This window comes from Sinocyclocheilus grahami, unplaced genomic scaffold (assembly GCF_001515645.1).
Source record: "Sinocyclocheilus grahami isolate Dianchi unplaced genomic scaffold, SAMN03320097.WGS_v1.1 scaffold407.1, whole genome shotgun sequence".
Lineage (NCBI taxonomy): Eukaryota > Metazoa > Chordata > Actinopteri > Cypriniformes > Cyprinidae > Sinocyclocheilus > Sinocyclocheilus grahami.
In genome coordinates, this window is record NW_015505586.1 from 137031 (window position 1) to 157663 (window position 20633).

General features: G+C 37.9%; 1 long non-coding RNA gene across 1 annotated transcript; it reads left to right on the forward strand.

Annotated features, from left to right (window-relative positions):
* The first annotated feature begins 5315 nt into the window (after positions 1–5315).
* LOC107550758 (uncharacterized) lies at positions 5316–19802 on the forward strand. The gene is made up of 3 exons (XR_001604699.1): positions 5316–5446; positions 8671–8722; positions 16921–19802. It is a non-coding gene; the product is annotated as an uncharacterized lncRNA (long non-coding RNA).
* The last annotated feature ends 831 nt before the right edge of the window (positions 19803–20633 follow it).

Genomic DNA, 20633 nt, shown 5'->3' on the forward strand with positions numbered 1-20633 from the left:
ATATTAAGGCTTAGAGTGAGAATAATGGGGTCAATCGCACCCATGTCAGATAACAAAAATAAATTTAAAATAAGGAATTAAATTTTGCACAGTTGATACAAAGTGATTTGAGGTATTTATTTATTTATTGTGATTTATTACATCCAGAGTTTTAACGTTTTATGTAGGAATTCACAATATTCTTAATAGTGATTGCCATTATTCTCATTACTGCAAATAATAATATAATAGATAATAATAATATTATAGTTATATAGTATTTTTTATCATACTACAGTGATAATATATACATATTTAATTAGAGATAAATGAATGCATTATATTAATATTTAATATAGTTTAATATATAGCATATATATTTAATATATAGTTTAATATAATATATTTTTGATTTTGGTGTGAAATGATACCAAAGGTTTTGTGAGATTTATCCAAAGAGTCAAATAATGTCATTTGTTAAGCAAGCAGCTTTCCACACATGGTACAGGGAAATTTCACATGAAAAATGGACATCCAACCTTGTATAAAGTAGTCATTGGCAATACCCTATGATATTTGAGCCAAACAGAACATGCTGTTTCAGTCCTGAAAAATTGGATTAGGTATTCGAGGTAATGTTCACTAGAGAGCAACACGTTTGATTCAATTCGGCGATCACCTCTTGATAGACACTCTTAGCCATTTTATCCCAACCTGACCGACTGAACAAATAAACAAAGTCCCTTTGAAAGAGAAAACTAATTTTTAAGCTTCAAGTATGCTGTGCCTAGAAACGAGACTGAACATGTTATTATAGCAAATAAACAAAGAGAGGGAGGGGGAGAGAGTAAAGAAAGAAAATAACGACTGTGAAAATATACAAAAGTGAGAGTCAATTGAGAAAGTATTTCCATAATAAGAAACAAATAATAAATTACAGAGGCCGCTCTCAGCTGCAGGGAATCGGCATGATGTTGCCAGCCGAAGAAAGAAGGTGTCACTCTTTCACCCTTTCTACTAGGATGATGGAGAACACCAAACAACATCATTCTAGCTCAAGGTTGTCTTTATTTTTTCATGTTCATTCTTCTGCATAGGTGTGAAATTATAATTTTTTGGTTCACATTTCACAAAGATTTTCATCATCCGTGAAGTAACCTCTGTATGACGGTCTGTGTACTGTATATTTTCATGGTTATTGTGACATTTAAATTTAACTGGGATGTCGTAGGTTAATGATTTTCCACTCAGTGACTTTGTCAAGGTGCTGCTTTCGTGTAGCTAATGCATCAACATCACAGGATAGATTTAGAACCTGACTTTGGCAGGTTTTCATGTGTAAATTAGCAGTAGTTTCATTGTCACAACCATCTTTTTGTCAGTTAAATCCCATTCGCATCAAGATTGATAACTATGCGACCGCACCAACTGATGATAATATTCTATGTATTATAAGCACACGCTGCAGTCATGTTTTCTTTAAATGCTCAAGCTCTGGATTTCTGATTGACTGTCAGCTAGAAAAAAAATTCTAAAAAGGATTCCAACAGTGGTCTTCCAGTGTGGTTTTCCATCCTTAATGAACGGCCTTAACGCCACAATAAGCAAGGCTTAGTATATAGTATGTATCATATACGTAGGCATGTTTACCCATGATGCTCTGCTTTGTGTCATACTTAAAATGTTGTCATCCTTTTAGCTTCATATGCCATTCTAGCCAGTCTCATCATTCCATTGTCCTATGATGAATATATATGTATATACAGTGTACATAAAACATTCTCATTCTGTGTTGTTAAAATAAACAGTTTCTTGTAGCAGCTGCTTTTATCTTCACAGCAATTATTAGAATTTATATGGAGTGAAAAGCAGGATGTGAGTTGTATAAATCCCTAAAAATGGGTTTGCATGCTGCTTACTTCATCCTTCGAAGCCATTTCCTTTCTTTCGTATCACTGAGTTTGATACAGCATTAGCCTGAAGGTATGACTGCTGCTGGATCTTAAACAGACTCTGAAATGATTTTCCACTAGTTACTCATTCATCTTACTCCATATACTGGTCTGGTTCCTCTCAGAGCTGACAGGTCGAGCAGGTAACCAGAAGGCAGTTGTAGTTTGTACTGAGTAGAGTGTTAGTATTCAGTTTGGCAGCTGAAGCTGGCATGAGTTGGCACCCCTCTACTCTTAGTAGATAATGTTACCAGACATAGGACACATCTTTTATACTAAAGAGATTATGGTAGGCATTATATCCCTTTTTATCAGAGTAAAGCTGCAGGATAATGTTCCTAAGGAACTTTAACAACATATGGAGCTTAGTGATTACCAACAGATGAAAAGATACTTTACACCTCAACCTCTGTGGTTTATGCAATAGCCATATGGTTGCTCTTAGTAGATAATGTTACCAGACATAGGACACATCTTTTATACTAAAGAGATTATGGTAGGCATTATATCCCCTTTTATCAGAGTAAAGCTGCAGGATAATGTTCCTAAGGAACTTTAACAACATATGGAGCTTAGTGATTACCAACAGATGAAAAGATACTTACCCTCAACCTCTGAGGTTTATGCAATAAGCCATATGGTTTGTAAATATTCGATAAAAGGGTTTGATGAGGTCAAAGTCATCTGTAACCGTTGTGTTTTGGTGGAAACTGTGGTCGCCGATCTTTATTGGTTACTTGCTGTGAAGCGTTGTCAACTAGCAATATCCAAACTCCATTTGGAGACAAAACAATCTCACCTCGCCTTCGAACAACATCTGCTGCCCATTTGGGAGCCATTCCCGCAGTCTGTGCTGTTTAATATTCACAAAGTCTCTGGAATCCGGCTGGTGCGAAAAACAGGAGAACGACCTGGAGGAACACCCAGAAATGAGGGGGTTAAACAGGCATATTTGAACTCTGGTAATTTGGACGGATGGTACCAGCAATGGGGCTCGGGACTCTTGGGGGGCCCTGAGGCGAGGCCAGACCTGAGGGTTAGCCACACAGGAAGTTTACACAGCAGCATGCCAAATCAAAATCTATTTAATCATCAAACCGAACGAATAGGAGCTGTCCGCCAGACACAGCTCAGCAGCTGCCTCAGATGAAGACAAATGTGCTGCGGAGCTGCTGGAGCAAAAGCTAAATGCATTTGGAGCCTTCGTGAAATGGCATAGCTTAGGTGCATGCTTCACGAAATAACTTGCCGAACCCTTTTGATAGAAATTGAAGTGCTTTTAAATGCATTTAATTGTTTGCATATGAGCATTTGCAAAGAGATATTATTTTGCCATTGTTAAATAAGTTGTGGAGTTGATTCATGCTTTTTTGGGAATTACTTGCATGTGGAATTGTGACATAAACAATGTTAATTGCAGTTTTAAAACTGCACAAACACTTCCCATATGTTTTACTGTAAGCCAAAGACATTAACCTTGTTAAATGCACTTGAGGAGTGCAGTATGACTCGAATATGAGAGTATGTAATGATTGATGCGCATGATGATGAAAGTTGAATTCCAGGCAATAGAAGCTCATTGTTTCATTTCCACATAGGATGAATATAATTTGTTTACGCATATGGATGTCTCTCAAGAGCGCTTGTTTTCTTTGCATGCTGTGTTTGGTTTTCTCATGAATCCGATATCCGAGTTTAAGAATATAAAATAGAAAAATAAAGAAAGGTAACCTAAATAATGCAACCAGTCTGATATGTATAGACTGCAAGTAATTTCATATGCATGAGAACATCATCTCTTTGTCAACAGCTCCAGTAGTAATCATCAGGATGGTATTAGGCTTCTGGGTGGTATTGTAGCTGAACAAAATCCCTCTTTGGTCCTCAGCTAACCATCATCGGTTATCCTGCAGAGAAGAGAGAAGCGCTTGTGTATGTTCGAGACTGATGCTATAGTGGTTGTCTAAACCTGAGGGTGGTGAAGATCATTAAACACCTCCTCAGTCTCTCTCTAAAGGACATCTCTCGTCATGGCAACTATATAAACATCACACACTTTCTCCCGCAGGGTAAATGTGGAAGGAGCATGCAAAGGTGCTACTTCTGAAGTCCACTAGGGACCGGGACTCTATATACAGTTGAGATATGCAGAGTAAGGCTGTCTAGGTGCTTGAAGGACATTGTACAATGATATAATTTCCCGTTTAAAAGAGAAGACAGGCTACACAGGTTGTTCATAATTTAAAAGATCAGAGTATCTGAGAGAGCTTGTAAAAAGAGAGTATTCAGGCTCCATACTTATGAGGTTGGTCAGTTGTGAGAACTAAAGCGAATTTAAAGGGTTAGTTCACCCAAAAATGAAAGTTAGGCTGCGTTTTACTCACTGCCGATGCATCCTAGGTGTATATGACTTTCTTCTTTCAGACGAATCCAGTCGGAGTTATATTAAAAATTGTCTTTGATATTTCAAGCTCTATCGTTGCACTCAGCGGGTGTTGCATTGCTTCTGTCCAAAAGACGTGAAATAAAAAGCACCTTTCCATAAAATAAAGTGTCTCACACGGCTCCGGTCATATACACCTAGGATGCATCGGGGGTGAGTAAATCGCAGCCTAATTTTCATTTTTGGGTGAGCTAACCCTTTAAGGCCTGCTGAGAAGATAGCATTATCAACAAGGTCTCGACAATCTGCTAACTAGTGCGGAGGAAGCTGCTTTGAAACTGTGGCTTGCCAAGGTACATGGGCTAATCATAATTTGAAGCAATGCAAAGTATTTAAAAAGGTAGTTAGCTGCACTTCAAGTACAAAAGCCTGTTAACACCTAGAATGATATCTAATAAGCTAAATAGTATTGTACGTCTATTCCAGCAATGTCATATCTCAGTGTCGCTATCGTTATAGCTATAGCTATGAACTTCCTTATTCTCACAGGATTGAAAAACTTAATAGTTACATCTATTAAAATAGTCCTTGGTGTGAACAGGAATTAACTGTCTAATAATATAAATTAAAGAGCTGAATTTTTGCATTTTTAATACATTTGAATTTTAAAGTGTCTTAATTAGGGTGATAGTGTCAAACAGGTACATTATATTACGTACAACAAACACCGTAGATTACATAACCGAATCGAATTATGACACAGGGACTCGAATTGTTGAATCATTTTTGTGAATTTATTCATTCTTGTCTCTGACTGAACCAACAGACTGAATCGGACTTGACTGAATAAGATTTTACAGTGTATGTTCGATAAGATTCTTTAGATGAATCGATTCATTAGAATAAAAGAGACTTTCCCTTAGTATCCAACGCTACAGTTGAGAGGGTGGGCCGATTTGGATGAACCGATTCACTAGAATGAATCGGACTTACGTCACACATGAGAAAGGGAGAGAAGAACCGTTTAAAAGAGCGCGTTTGATCGCGCAACCGGTGACATGAAGTACCTCGTTATTGTTAAAAATACGCAGTTATGAAAATAAATATAACAGAGCTACTGAAACGTGTGTGGGTAAGTTTGTAGCGTCGCTACATTGAGTTCATAACACGGTTTAAAACTCTGGCCAAATATAGTAGGTATAAACAAGGCCTTGGGTCTCAAGTGTTTTGATTTCAAACACTTCAGACAACTAAATTTGTTGCTGTTTTTGTCTCAACTATTGCAGAGTTCTGTACAGTGTGTCTATTTAGTATGTGTTTAGCAGACTGTTGCCCACTTGTACGAGTTTAGAATCGATTTTATCGCGGTGTTGCAGTTGCACTCATGTTACGGGTTATCATGTTGACTAGAAGAAATGGACTGTGTCAAATGGGGCGCATTTAATGTCGAAATCTCCAGCCAGGCAAAGCAGCAAATTGTTTTGCAGCAGATGTTGTCTGGCTACTTACGATTGATTGATTGTTTGTTTGTCAGAGATGTCTTGACTGTCTGAGTGGCTCTGTTGGTTCATGTTCGGGGCTCCAGCCAGTAGCCAGAGGATCTGGGGTCAATTCATGACTTCGCCAAACTGTAGTCATGGCAACAGCCGCAGTGGTAATCACGTGTGATCATGCTTTTATAATCTCAGCTGCCTATCAGTGCTGGATCAAATGGCAGCTGTTTATTATCATAAAATAATTGCAACACTCTCAAACTTGTGGAAGTGGTTTGAAGATTCACTTGCTTTCTGAGGATCCTGATTGAACATCACATTAAAGTCACCATGAAATCAAAATGGAAAATTCTTATTTTTTTAATGGAATACTGTAGTGTTTATTATAAAGAATTTATCTGTGCACTTCATTTTTTTTTTAATTCATGTGCCCTCCTAATCTTTAATCAAAAACGTTAACCTTCCCTCCCCCTCAAAACGACTCGTCTTCTCTTCCGGTCACGAGCTATGGCGCAAGGGCGGAGCTAGTGACATGAGGGGTAAACGCTGGGATAAAGGACGGGGAAAAGCTGAAGCTGATGCTTCACTTTATAACACTGACACCAGACATGAGGGAGTACGCTACCCCTAAACATTGAAAAAATATTACGACAACATTACTCTTAGGACATCGCGAACTAATTTTTTTCATGACTTAAAGGGGTAGTTCACTTTCAGAATGAAAATTCTGTCACCATTTACTCACCCCCCACTTGTTCCAAACCTGTATGAGTTTCTTTCTTCTGTTGAACACAAAGGGAACCATTGACTTCCATAGTATTTTTTTTCTTACTATGGAAGTCAATGGTGCTCATCAACCATTCGGATCCCAACATTTTTCAAAATATCTTTTGTGTTCAACAGAAGAAAGAAACTCATACAGGTTTGGAACAAGTGGGGGGGTGAGTAAATGGTGACAGAATTTTCATTCTGAAAGTGAACTTCTCCTTTAACGTTTATTTTATTTAAAGTAATGAAAATGTATTGTTATGGTTTTAGTTTTAGTTAACTATAATAACCAATTGTACAAGTTGATGTGTCAAGTGATTTGTACACAAAAAAAGAAAACATCTGTTCACGTCTTTAGAACAAACAGGACTACTGAAGAAATAATATAGTTTAGAGAAAGCAACTCATGAGTTTCTTTCTTCTGTTGAACACAAAAGGAACCATTGACTTCCATAGTATTTTTTTTTTCTTACTATGGAAGTCAATGGTGCTCATCAACCGTTCGGATCCCAACATTTTTCAAAATATCTTTTGTGTTCAACAGAAGAAAGAAACTCATACAGGTTTGGAACAAGTGGGGGGGGTGAGTAAATGGTGACAGAATTTTCATTCTGAAAGTGAACTTCTCCTTTAACCTGATGGAGGATGCACTCAGTCATTCAGGCAGTCTCTCTCTTGCACGTGCTGTTTAGGCATGTTTTGTGGCGTTGATCGTCATCCTTAATAAATAAAACATTTATTCATGCTTGGGTATTGGCTGTGAATCCAGTGGAGACTCAGAGAAATCCCCCACCACTAACTGCAAACTGGCATTCAGATCTGCCTCCATTTTGTTAGCAACGGCCCAGCTTCCAACATCCAATCAATTCCCGAAGGACAAAATCAAATCCCACCCTCTCATTTCAGATGCCGTTTCACTCAGATATACGTCACAGTAGAGAAGAAAAGACAATCGCAACTTCCGTTTCATGCCAACTTTAAACTGTTTACAGAGAGCTAACTTTTTTTTTTTTGCTGTTTACTTCTAGCTTAGCCAAGACTCTTATCCCGGCAAAGAAAACTGGATTATAATTATATGCCTCAAACTAGCTTTAATAATGAAAAACAGCACTGTTTTCACTGAAAGAGGATCTACACTACCATTCAAATTTTGGGGTCAAAAGTGACAAATGTTACAAAATATTTCTCATAAAAGGGGCACAATTGTTTTTTAACATTCATAATAGTAAGAAATGTTTCTTGATCATCAAATCAGCGTATTCGAATGATTTCTGAAGGATCATGTGACACTGAAGACTGGGGTAATGATGGTGAAAATTCAGCTTTGCATCACAGAAATAAAGTACATTTTTAAATATAATTAAAGAAACACTTATTTAAAATGTTTAAAGTGCAATGACAGTTTTACTTTGTAATAATTTAGTTTTGCTGTATTTTTGATTGAATAAATTCAGACTTTGTGAGCAAAAACACGTTTTAAATAAATATTACAAACTACAAAGTCCTCTCTTCAATTCCAAACTTTTGAACAGTAGTGTAGGAATGATAAATTGTCAAATTCTCTGTTTTCATATTCTTTAATATTATGAATCCTTTTTCTTTCTTTTTCAGTTTTTTTGTTGTTGACATAAATGCATTCGTTTTCCAATTTGAAGGACAGAAACAATAGTTTGTGTTTTCCCTTATCAGTGCAAAGTCATCACAAAATAATGATTCATGTTGATATTGTTAAGGCCCATTTAGTTCTATAGCATAAATATGTATTTATATAGTCTTGTAGATCGCAATAGTGACCTGTAGCAGTCAGATTAGTTCACACAATTTTTGGGGGGATTTGAGATGATACCAGAAAATGGAAATTATTATAATTTTTCAGATTGAAAATGTAAAATCGAAAGTGGAAATATTGCCCTTAATAGTGAAGTTTAACACTGTGTGATATTGCTTACACTTGACTTGACCTTTGTAAATCAGGGTGTCGTCTACATTTCAGTACAACCCTAATTATTTTCTTTGTACATTCCTTTCATGTTTCATGATCCTGGTGCATTGGTCTTGTTTTGGTGCTGTCTACTGCATGCTGTAATCCACACAGCAGGCTCTCCAGACCAGGACGAGTGGTGGAGGTCCTCAGCACCACTCTGCCAGTGAGTCTCTTCTTTACTTTCTCTACTTCCCTTGTCTCTGTTTACAGGCTGTCTCGACCAGACCCAGGCCCTGCCTGCCATCACCACACACTCCAAAACAGCAGAAAGGAAGGTCTTCGGGTTTATGTTTAATAAACAATCCAGTGAAAAATAATTAGCTGATAAGGCGCCTTTTTGATTCAACATGGAGGTGAAGTTTTACATATCTTCTCTAAGCTCAGCTGCATTTTTAATATATATGCTGAATATTTAATGCATTTACAACCTAAAGGAACTGTGATGAAATGCAGATTTATTCCTCGGGGAGAGTTGAGGGAAGGACAGTGCACATGGATTTGCATATCTGTCAGCATCACTGCGCATCTTGACTTTCTCGCGCTACTCTGCGTGTGCATGGCACGATACAGGCCTCTGTGATCCGCAAGACAACAGGTTTGCTCCAGATGTGCTGAGATTTAGTCTGTGGTGGGGCTGTTTCTCTGCCTGGTGACTTCTCTACAGACTGTGCCAAGAAAGCCTGGCTGGTTGTTGAGTGGCAGTGTCTGAGATGGGCTCAGCTGGCTGTGCTAAAAGATAAGAAAAAGAGAACAGAAAGCTCTCCCTCTCTTTCTGTTTCTATCCATTTCTCTCTCTCTCTAAAACCCAGAGGAGCTGACCTGCATTAAGACGTCAGGAAGAGTGGGGTGGTTAATAGGATGGATACAGGCAAACATCTTCAGAAGCTTGTTAAAGAGAGCAGCGTTGGCAGCGATTTAGAAAATCAGCTATTATAGTTTAATGAGGTTCATCAAATCCGAGTTGGCAAATTATAGCATTCTGGCCCCCTCCCAAAAAACATCTCTTTTGCTCTGTGACATCTCCATCTCCGTGTACTAATGCGTTTATAAGCTGTGTAGAATTCACAAAGGCAGTCAGTATGTGAGCCTTATCGCATGAATGAAGCATCCCTGGCCAAGATTTTCCAGCCGTTACATCAGAACGCCTCTCCTCCAAAAGCAGGTCTGTTTCTCATTGAGCTCAGTTTGTTGTGATGTTTCATGTATGACGTATGTAAAGATTTGAACTTGAACTTGCTGCACTCCCTGATGCGTCTGTTCTTCAAGTTTGCCATAGGACTATCTGACCGGAATTTCCACATCCACTGCAATTTTATGATGACCCCTGCACTTCAGAGCTTATGTATGCATGTACAGTGTACCAAGTAAGATAACATGCATATATCAGATGATCTGAATTAGGGGTGTCCAGTGCCTGTTTTTTTCTCATTTTTTTGTAAGAAAAGTTTTAATATTATGTTGTTAGTGTCATATGACAACATAAGACAACATGTTGTTTCCCAAAGTAAATAATTGGCTTTTATGTTATCGCTGCACTATAGTCAAAGAAAATGATACAAATATTATCTGGAAAATATTTATTGTTCGAATAATACTGAGGAATGATGTATAAAACCTAATATATAACTTTTTTTCATATGGTCTGACCAAATTTAGATGTGAATGAGTGATTTCTATCACTGCATTTCAGACAAACACTACTTTTCCATCATGGAACAATTCGAAGATACAGATTTTGTCAGAAGTTGTATCCAGAATCCTTTTGGCTGAAATATTTTTGAGTGAACACAGTGCTTCTGCTTCTGTGTGGCCACGTGTCATGTCTGCTTGTATCATGTTATCACCAGGTTCAGTTTATCAACTTTTGCATAAGTTCTAGGGATGGGAATTTACAGTAATGTTAATAATCGATTTTCATTCAAATTAACAGTCAATTAATTGATTAAACATCAGCACTGCATAATAAATGTGGAGAAATCCTAATATCATAGCAATGGCTGAACAATAACCTACATAAACTGTACCTGTACAGAACAAACAGATACATTGTTATACAATGATGACACATCTTCCATGCATGGAACCCCAAAAAAAGTTTTTTGAAGCAACCGAGTGCATATGCTCTAGACTGATGTTGCATCACGTCTTATTTTCTACACTTCTTGTTAGGGCTGGACGATATGGCCAAAATTTATATCACGATATATTTCTTAATTTCGGTCGATACGATATAATTCCGATATCGATATGAACACTATTAAAAAAGCCTCATAAAAACAGCCAAGAACGGCCACAACAGATGTCTGTACCTACAAACTTATGAAAAATTAATTTGCCAACTCTATGAAACCTACTCCTATAAAACTATATAATATTTTAGGGAAAAAATGGCGCAAATAAATACATGTTCAACTTTTATTGATATTTAGCCTTCATACAAAAAAGAAATGTGAAATCACTGTCAAATAAATCTCAGACTCTCCTTATTAATATTAATATTTTTTACTTCAAACTATTATATCGCGATACATATTGATATTGAATTATTGTCCAGCCCTACTTCTTGTGCGTGATGAGCGGTGTGGTGCCAGTTAACCGATAAGGGTGCCACACAAATGTGCTCTTCACATGACTATTTCTCCTTCTGCTCATATGAACATGAACATAAATGCCTGAAGACACAGAGTGTACTCACCTCTGACACCTCACTCACAGTGCTCATTTAAACTGACAGAAGTGCTTATTAGAAATGGAGATGCAGAACAACATCAACACTGTAAATAAAGTGCTTGTTGTCATGATGTACTCTAGTATGTGATTACATAATTGTAGTGCACATACTCTTTACTTATAAGGAAACGCTCCAGCAACATTTGTTATTCAGCCTGTTTCAAGCAAGCCAAGAGGTGCACATTTGTGTAGCGGGCATGAAATACATGCATCACCAATGTTGGATGATTTTAAAGGCAGTGTTTTTGCCATCTGTTTGGTTGATTACTGGAATGCATTTGAACTGAAATTGATTAGACAATAGACAATCTGTAAGCTTAATCGATTGAATTCTTACAAGCAATTAATCAATCTTTGATTAATCATTCGCATTCCTAGTAAGTGCTCAGCAAAATGTTACTAATTCCTCTTTCTTTAAAAGAGTGGTCTTTATAGGAAAAATATTATAGTACCACTTTATTCATTTGCCTCTTTCATTGAGTTGATTTTAATGTTACGGGCTCAAATAAGAGATGATTTCAAAGGGTCAATTGAAAAGTTATATCTAATTCCTCTCGCACACAGCCCTGTTTTTGGATGGTGTGGTGGCTTCTCAGGGCTGGTAACTGGGAGGTTCCTGGTTTAATTAAAACCAAACATAACCGTAATAAGGTACTTGATCCTAGGTTGCACCCTGGGATTGTCTCTGTGGTAAGTTCATAGTCTTGTTCTGTGGTTACATTATATGAATGCTGTGGAAATAGACTATCCACCCTATTCATTTTTAAACTATTCTTTCAACATGAAACTTCTCACTTAGTCAGATCTTTTAGTTCAATGTATTCTTGGCAAAGAAAAAAAGTAAGTTCACTGCTCTGTCAAGTTCCTACAACTCAATCTTCCCAACTTTAGTTAAGCTGTGATTTTGGTAAACTTCACTAGGTTCAGACAAAACGGTCTTTATTCTTCTCTGTGAGCAGAAGGAAGATTAATTTCCCACTTGAAAGATTAGTTGAATACCTTGAGGGTAGCGACTCGTGCTGCTGTCTGTCTGTCAAAACGGTGGCTGAGCCGTTAACGTCTGCCTGTTTGCACTATAGCCGCAAACCACAGCCCTCCTGCAGGGCCCAAGTTTTCCTTCAAAATGTAGCATCCACCTACTGATAGTTACTTTCCTTAGCAGATAATAATTTTGCACTTGTTCGACGATAAGTTGTAAAGTGTGCTCCTAATTTTTTTTAGAGGAGCCACACCACGGTGCCCCTCAATGGGGTTCATCAATGGTCTTTCCTGGATCAGGATGTTTTATTGTTAGCTATCTGACAATCTCTCTGGTGCACAGTACTGATAACCTTCTCTCTGGGGTGACTCCCTTATAATCTGTTTCCTTTGGGCCCTCGTGCAACTTATGCCTGGGTGTAAAATCACATTAAGGCCTAGTTAACATTTAGAAGAGGATGCAAGCAGATGCTGACGTTTAAAATGTTGCCGCCATGGATTTATGTGCAGGCCAAGGCAGCTGCAAATAGTTCAATAAAAGTTTTAAGAAACAATGTTTCTGAAGTGACTGCCCGGCACAAGCCCTTGCTCCATTTTACAATGTCACAGTATCCCCGTGGGGTGAGTCTTGTTTACTGCCTGAAATGCAATCATAAAGACTGAGGTAGAGCTTCCCCACTCCCAAAACAATCTCAAACCTCCCTCTGTACCAATGCTTTGAAACTGGAGACCACTGGAGGTCCATGAGAGAAGTTGATTAGTGAGTTGATAAGTAGAATTGACCAAAAAATTTAATTGACTTGTTAATCAATCAACTCCATTAATTAACTGACTATAAATATTATTAAAACATTGAAGGGGACATGATGGGGTGATCAGAAGTGGTCCTCCACCTGGACTGTACATGTTTGCATACACTGAAATGTATTTTTAATGTATTGACCGCATGTAAAACATAAGTATTTTATGTATTAACAACTTCAGAGATGTACAAATGTCTTTGAATCCTTTTGGGTTTTGGAATATTGAATGCATGGAAGTAATAGGTTGATTTTTATTGTATTTATTCCGTAATATATTCAGTGCCATCACGTTTATATGCCACCAAATGTGATGTTTTTATAACAGTTTCATTCTTTTCTGTGTGATTTCTGTTTTCAAAGGATTCCGTCGCTTTTCACAAGCCTGAACTATTTGTTAAAACAATGGAAATTGTCATCGTTTAAACATTTACTTGAATATTTAATTTATTATTTTGTTTGCAGAGATATAACATATGGAAAAATATTTTAATTAAGCGCTAATTTGCTGCTCAAGAAACATTTCTTATTATCAATGTTGACAGCAGTTGTGCTGCTTAATATTTTTGTAGAATCCTGATAGTTTTTTCAGGATTCTTTAAAGAATAGAAAGTTTAAAAGAACAGCGTTTATTTAAAATAATAAATGCAAAAGATTCATAAAGATTTTTAGGTTTAGATGCTGTCAGTAAGTCCATATTGTACTTTACCCTGTATATCCAAATCTATAAACACTTGTGTGTTGTGTTAAGTTAACACAAGTACCTATGAATACTAATAAGGTCAAGCTGAAGCCTCTCCCTGTGCGTTTAATCCCAGGCAATTGTTTTTGGTTCAGTGGTGAGGCAAATGACTCCAGGATGTGTTCCACCTCTCTTTGCTCCCACTCACCTTCTCCTATACCGGTCCATCAGAGTAGGTCCTTCCCAGGGGGCTCTTTGAGCAAATCGCAAAAATTCGGCACCCTGATTAGAGCAGTAACCAAACTCAAGCCTCCGACTACTTTCTCAAAATGACACAGACGCTCCTACACAGCTCCCTGCTGGCTCGCTACAACCCCCTCACCCCCCAACACTTAGCATTTGTGTAGCATTTTTTTTTTTTTGTCCACGTCAATGATCCATCCCCTCCCCAGGATGACTGCTGTTAACACAGCTGAGGTGCATTAGGCCCGTGTTGTTCTTGCTCCTTACCTGGCTCCAGGCTCTGTTTGCGGTCCCTTGTGTTTTCCTTCCACTTCAGTGCAGCCGCAGACCCCGCGCAGGAGTCCAAGTGGCAGCTCTTGGAGGCTGTAATGTGCTAAATTGCCCGTGATGTTGTTCTTTCTGCAGTTTTGACGTTTGGAATGGCAGTGATTTGACAATGTGCTGTCAGATCCACTATGTATCAGTGTGGCTGATTAATTAGAAGTGACTGAGTTGGAAAGCAGAAAACACCCACCGATATTACCGCTGGTGGTGCTTTCACACAGACAGGTAATAATAAGGCTTTTATGGTGTGGCAGAAGAGACCGGAGGCTTGTTGCCAGGGCTGCACCAGATGTTACTGCTGTGTCTTGGCTTGAAGTTAAAGTTGTAACATCTTAGCTTTTTTTTCTCCATCATTTAGAAGACCCTGTGATAACTAAAACGTCTTTACGTCTTCATGGGTCCAGGGTTGTCAACTCAATCCATAAGTTATTTTTAATGGGAATCGGTGACACCTTTTATTGCAGTGAGAGTGAGCAGACTCCTTGCTGATTTCTGAGCAGTCTGGGGTACATAACTGCCTCCCCAGCCAGATCTGCACTGTAACTAGAGCTTCATTGTCACGCTCCACATCACCTCACTGACCCCCGGTCCAATTATACAGCTGACCCGGGTTTGATGACATAACCTCTCCAGATCGGGGTGCGATCACCTCGTGGGGTACCCTACTGCCTGTCAGGCCATGTCAGCTCACCATGCTAAGCAGACACTTCCCAGAGCTGCTCCCAATGGACAGAGCAGCAACGATGGCCTGCAGACAGAACATATAAATCTTTTTTCTGGTGTATATATAGATTTTTCTTGTTTTTTCTCTCTCTCCCTTAGTTTAAGCTTATGTCAAATAATGAAGTAGTCACAAAATTATTTGTAGTTTGATGGTAATTTATGTTCCTGGGGAAATTTTCTGTTATTAATTTCATCAAATACAATGAAAGCCATTGGGGTTCAAAACAGCATTAGACCCCACTAACTTTCATTTTATGGACAAATTGTCTTTTTGTGTGTGTGTTCCACAGAAAAAGAAAGGAGTACATGTCTTAAGCTAATTTTGGCCATATATGGAAAAAAACATGCTTTGATAAATCATAATTATGTCATAAAAAGTAATTATGAGACGAAAAAGTTGAAATTATGAGATAATTAAGATACTAAGTCATCATTATGACTTATTTTCATGCGTCTCATAAATTTAACTCTTTGTCATAATTATGATAAACCATTCATTTGTTCTTTTTATTGAAGAACGTTTCAGTCAATACAGTGAACATAAATGTGGTATAAAACTACAATGGACCATTTTATTTTAATGTATTAATGTTTCAAGCTTTATTCTTTTGTGTCCCAAAGAAGAAAGTCCTACACATGCATGACAGTACGAAAATGATGACAGAATTGTATTTTTTGGGTCACTATCCAATCAAGATTTCTGTAGTGATCACTAGATCATAATTGTTTAGCTTATCGTGGGTTAATATTATAATGGGGTAGAAAATGTATCTTTTTTCAACATGATAAAAATAATTATGAATGACATGATTTTTGTTGCATTTTTTTGAAGAAAAAGGACAAACTCACACTTGTTTCTTAAAATAAGATTTTTTAATATTACTTATTATCATAAAGATATATTTACACACTTTACAGAAATAGAAAATAAAAACACAAAGCTACGCATGAAAGGAAAAAATAAAATAAGTACTCCAAGAGCTAAAGCTTATCTTTTATAAATTAGAAACCAAAAGTTCAAATATGTACACAGTATTTCAACCATTTCTGATACACTTGTTTAATTCATTTATTTATTCATTTGTTTTTGCCCAGTTCAACATCAAAACAGAGACAGGGACTGTACATTTGGCTAGGTGAGTTTGATGAGCACACACCTCCAACAGGAATAAAGAGGAGGAATAATATCTTGCCGTTACGCTACTTTTCACGTGGCCCACTAATACTGTTGAAATGCCAGGCCTGACTACAGATTTTGAGAATTGAAATGGATGGGTGTGCTGAACAAACAGGCCATGAGTATGGATGCGTGTTTTGGATAGAGGTTAGAGCTCTTTATGGGTGTGAAGTCTTGTTCGAAGCAACAGAATAATCGGATCATTCTTAGCGTCCCAACCAGTTGGTGAACTGTTGGGATTGGATTTCAGCTACTCGATCTGGTCACCACATTTTACATGCACCGTGACGAGCTAATGGAAAACAAGCAGCCAAATGGGCGTTTTCTCTTTCTGTGTCAAATATGAAAGCAGAACAGTGTCCGCTAATGAATGTCTTGCAATGAATCACAAGGACAAAGATAATTTTTTGTATTGTATCCTTTGCTTTTATACGTCGATTAAGACCCGAGGGGAACGCATCAATCATCACAGCTCTGTTTTTAACATACAAAAAGCTTCTGGATCCCTTTCTCCCATGCAAAGGCCTGTACTTAAACTAAAGACCTCTGAAAGATTATGTGGAACGTGCGTACAAGTGCATAGGACTTATGATGGGCAGAAACACGTGATCGAGTAAGAATGAGTTTCTCATGTGAGAGAATTTTTTTTTATAGAAAGTGATTTGTGCTCTGTAAGAGTAATGTGTGTGTGTTTGCCATTTCAGTTTTGAGTCTGGACATGCTTGTTCTCTTGACACCACAAGCTCCATTAACCTGATGTGCTGACGGGGACGACGGCCCAGGTTTGACGGCAGAGGAGGGTGAGAAAGCTCTTTTGTGTCCATGACATATTGTGCAGCAGACTATATTTTCTACACTTTTATACGGCCATACACAGAAAAATAAAATACAGCTTTCCACACTCTATCGAAAAGTAGGCTTTGGACAACCAGCTAGACAAGAATCAGTCAATTTAATTGTCACAAGACACTGGAAAACCATTACATGCCAAAAGACTTGTTTTCAGGATTTACTTTTCCAGCAGCATAATGGAATTGCAAAAGTGCAGCCTTGCATGTCCATACAGAGAGATGTTGGAGGAAAGCCAAGTGATTGATAGGGGGTCTCTGCTATAGCAAGCTTTGGATTTTGTCATATTTGTCTTTGGATGTTTGATGAAACGATAACCATCTCCATCGGTTGGAAGGGGGCTAGTTTTTCAAGATTCAAGGCTTGAACTGAACTGAAACACTGCTCGACGGCCCTCAGCTCAGCTCTGGTGAGGATGGTGAAAATACATTCATGAACTACAGTATGGATACAGGCATTACTCCGCACCTCTAACAGACTCTTCAGATGAAGTGTACTGCAACTCAGCCGCCCAAACTTGGATCTTCTCTGCATTCTGACCTACTGATCTATGAAGCAGAGCTCTCGGGAGCGCTATCATTCTGAAAAAGCGTTAATAAATCCACATCTCTGTCTGAGAGGGTATAAAATAATCATGGCGTGACTGGAATTATTAGTATGCACAGTGCCCTAAGATTCGATAAATTTTTAATCGAGGTGAGCTTGGCTGGGTGTTTTACTGATGTAGGTTTTTAGGCACTCTCTTATGAAGAGCTGATTTTGCCGCGAGGTGATGTTTGAATTATGAGTGTGGCTAACAGTCTCATCTCAGCCTCATAATTTGTGTCTTACTGAAAGATTTGACGATGCCTAATCCAAGAGTTGCTCATTTTTGTAGATTATTACATCATAAATCGGTTGAACGCTAAGGTGGTGTGGTCATTCTATGCCAGTTTGTTTTGTGAGCTCTATTGGACTTGAAAGAGATTTTCGTGATTCCAATTTAAAACCGATTAGCAATGGGATTTAATAACCAGGCTGTGGCCACCTGTACCAAAGAGGCTCAAACTCAAAAGGCAACTGCTCCCAATGGGGAGAAAACAGTAATGGCTTGTAAAAACGTAGTCTGGATATGTAGCTAAAAAGTGGTGGATAAATAAGCATGAAGTTAAATGGTGTGAATACAAATAATGTGTGTTTCTTAAATAAATGCATGTAATATAGACCATACAGGCTTGTGTCACAGCACCCTGAGAAATGAACTGAAATATAACAAAATAACAACAAAAGAATGAGAAATCATTTCCAGTATGATGTCAAATAAAGGCATAGAGTTCTGTCAAAGAATCCAGTCAAGGGGAAAATAATCAGATCTGTAAAGAAAATATCTTTCCTTTTTTTTAGTTTTTAGTTTTTTTTGGTCTAATGTCTTGAAACCATGATACCATTGCCTTTACATTGGGTGTTCAAACAAATGGCAAAATGCGTACATATGTTTAGATGTTATGCTTCCCCCAAGATAAGAGGTAACATGTTTACTTTTCTTCTCCTGGCAGCACTGTGGAGTAGATTTGCTATTTGGCACTTCTTTAAAAGGAGAGATGGTCCGCCATGTGAAGCAGATCACCCTGGCCAGTTAACAGTCATGTATCTCTGCTGTAAAGCAGCGTGTATCATGAGGGAGGAGAAGAGGGCTCAGGACGATGATCTCTCGCTCATGGAAGTGGAGTGTGATTTTTGATAATGAGACACTGTGGCTTTATCCTTAAGCTTCAGCTGGCTGACAACTCTTAGGCTCATTGGTAGGATGATGTATAATGAACGTTGGACAGCACTATGAGATGTAATCAAGCTGTTTTAAATAGATGTGCCAATGAATTATATAGTCATTTAACATTTTTAGAGGTAATTATGTAATCAGTAATTATAACTGAACCCGATAACATTGATTGCATTTACATTACAATCAGCATTCTGGATGCTTATACAATGTGCATACATTTTGGTGCCAAAACTTGATGAGTTAGAATTGATCTCATTAAGAAAAAAATTTTTGTCAGGATTTTATAAGAAAACATTTTTGATAATTGCATTTGTGAGCAGTTTGCCATGTAAATGCACTCAGTGATGCCGTTATTAAGCTAACTGGCCAATTTTTGCTGTAGGTAGATGGTAAATTGTGTAAGATGAAAATAAATTAGCATTGCTGGCCTGGCCATAATGGGCCTGAGCATTTGTGCCTTTACTTTAGATTCCCTGCCGCTTTCTTCCCTTATAAATGCCATTTATAAGCCAAGAGTTGCCAACACCTAGCAATGGGTCAAAGCGCTGTGGTCACCTACAAACTGGAGAGAATGGGACTAGCACACCTCGGAGAAGAAACTGACGCTTTCGGACTATAACTGTTTAGACCAGGCTCCCCACTGCTCACACATCATGCAAAGTGTGGCCATGAAAGGGCTCTAGAAAGCAAATGAGGAAAACCACAGGAGGAGAGAGACAGACAGAGAGAGACAGAATCTGATAGCTTGGGCTCAATACCCCCCACCCCCGTTCCCGGCCCACAATTCTTCATAGAGCTGAGGGTGAGTGGCTTGTCCTGGTTTTTTTGTGGACAGAAGAAGAGTTGCTTGAAGAACCAGCAGGTGCTATGGACATCACTCTTCAGGCTGGGCTAGCAAAGGCCCCTTGTTGCAAGGCCCCCCAAGGCAAAGGAAGAGCATAGAAATCAGAACCAAGGGGGAGGGCACTCTAAGCTGTGCCTGTGGACAAAAGAAAAGACACATGAATAAGTTACAATGCAGGAACCAACAGTGTTTTTCTGTAGTTTTACTAATTAGCACAGGTACTGAACATAACGGCTAAGAAAGAGCAAGTCATTAGATGTTTAATAATCCTAAAGGTTACTTAAAAACATCATGGATCATAATTGTGCATTCAAATTAAAAAACAACAACAGCAACATTGGACCCCATTGACTTTCAGTGTTTTTTTGTGGAAGAAAAAAAAACGGATATATTTTAAAATATCTACAAGACCGTGCAGGCTTGGAATGATATAAGGGTGAGAGAATTTTTGTTTTTTGGTAAACTAACTACAAAATTGCTAGCAAAATTGGTGAAGGCAACTGGGATAATAATCCATTGGGACAAGCTGAAAAATGTGGGGGGGGAATAAAAAATGGCAGACACTGCGAGTGAAATGTTTAATTCAGTATTCAAAGATATCCATAAAAATGTATTATTTTACCCAATATTTGTGTCCTGTACTATAGTCCACCCAAAAATGAAAATTCAGTCATGATTTATTCACCCTCATGGTGTTCTAAAACTGTATGCATTTCTTACTTATGTGGAACACAAAAAAAGATATTTCGAAGAATATTGGTAACCAAAAAGTTTTGGTTCCCATTGACTTCTATTGTATTTTTTTTGTCCATATAATGAAAATCAATAGGAACTGATATTGGTTACCAACATTCTTTAAAATATCTTTAAATGTTCCAGAGAGCAAACAAGTTTTTACAGATTTAGAACAACATGAGGGTGAGTAAATGATAGAATTTTCATTTTTGGCTGAACTATCCCTT